Genomic DNA, 1,485 nt, shown 5'->3' with positions numbered 1-1,485 from the left:
AAAGAAAAAAGAAAAGGAAAAAGAAAAGTGTTTTCTGTTTGATTTTCAGATGCTTAGATTGCTGAGTGCTCTCCTATTGCAATACTCTTTCTTTTGAATATTATCTCTTCTTATTTTAGCTTGGATTTGTCTTTATATGACAGTGATAGACGAGCTTGTGTTTTGCGTTTTTGAGGCCCTGAGTTCAACTCTGTGTACTTTTATTTTTTACTTTTCTCTGACTCACTCCTCAAACCCACTCCTCAAAGAACTCTGATTCAACTCTTCCAATTTTCTTTCTTTCATTTCTTCTATCTTCTCCCTTCTCTTTCTTTCTTCCCTTCTCTCTCTTTCTCTCCTTTTTTTCTTTCTTTTTCTCTCATTTCTTGATCAAATAAAAAGTAAAAACAGGCCGGGTACGGTGGTGCACGCCTGTAATCCCAGCACTTTGGGAGGCAGAGGCAGGTGGATCAACTGAGGTCAGGAGTTTGAGACTAGCCTGACCAACAAGGTAAAACCCTATTTCTACTAAATACAAATAATTAGCTGGGCGTGGTGTCACATGCATGTAATCGCAGCTACTAGGGAGGCTGAGGCAGGAGAATCGCTTAAACCCGGGAAGCGGAGGTTGCAGTGAGCTGAGATTGAGCAATTACATTGTAGCCTGGTCAACAAGAGGGAAGAAACTCCATCTCAAAAAAAAAAAAAAAAAAAAAAAAAGAAGAAAAAGTAAAGACATGACCCAATTAGTTGCCTTTAATGCTCTCCTATTTGCATTTCCTATTTCCAGCCTCAGCGTCACCCAAAGCAAATGACACAGCAGGAGAGAGTAAGAGGAAGAGAAGAACCAGCTTTTCAAGATCTCTGGATCATGTTTCCATGTCAACTGCAAAATTATTTGCCTTGCCCTAGATCCAAAAGATTTTCTTCCATGTTTTTTCCTAAAAGTTTTATACTTTCACGTTTTACGTTTACATCCTTGATCTATTCTGAGTTCATTTTTGTGTAAGGCATAATATTGACATTCTTTTAAAATTTTTTAAAATTCAAAAACAAAAATTTTTTTGATAGCCAGGAGTGGTGGCAGGCACCTGTAATCCCAGCTACTCGGGAGGCTGAAGCAGGAGAATCACTTGAACCCAGGAGGCGGCAGAGGTTGCAGTGAGCCGAGATCATGCCATTGCACTCCAGCCTGGGCAACAGAGCAAGACTCCGTCTCAAAAAACAAAAAAAAAATTGAGACAGAGTCTTGTTCTGTCGTCCAGGCTGGAGTGCAGTGGTAGTATCATTGCTCACTGCAGTCTCAACCTCTAGGGCCCCAGTGACCCTCCCACCTCAGTCTCCCTGAGTATCTGGAACCACAGGCGCAAGACCACTATGACTAGCTTTTTTTTTTTTTTTTTTTTTTTTTGAGGCAGGATCATCCTTTGTTGCTCAGGCTGATCTGCAACTCCTGGGCTCAAGCAATCCTCCCGCCTCAGTCTTCCAAAGTGTTGTTGAGGCTAC

The sequence above is a fragment of the Mandrillus leucophaeus genome, unplaced genomic scaffold, assembly GCF_000951045.1.
Source record: "Mandrillus leucophaeus isolate KB7577 unplaced genomic scaffold, Mleu.le_1.0 Scaffold392, whole genome shotgun sequence".
Classification (NCBI taxonomy): Eukaryota; Metazoa; Chordata; class Mammalia; order Primates; family Cercopithecidae; genus Mandrillus; species Mandrillus leucophaeus.
This window is presented reverse-complemented; position numbering follows the sequence as displayed.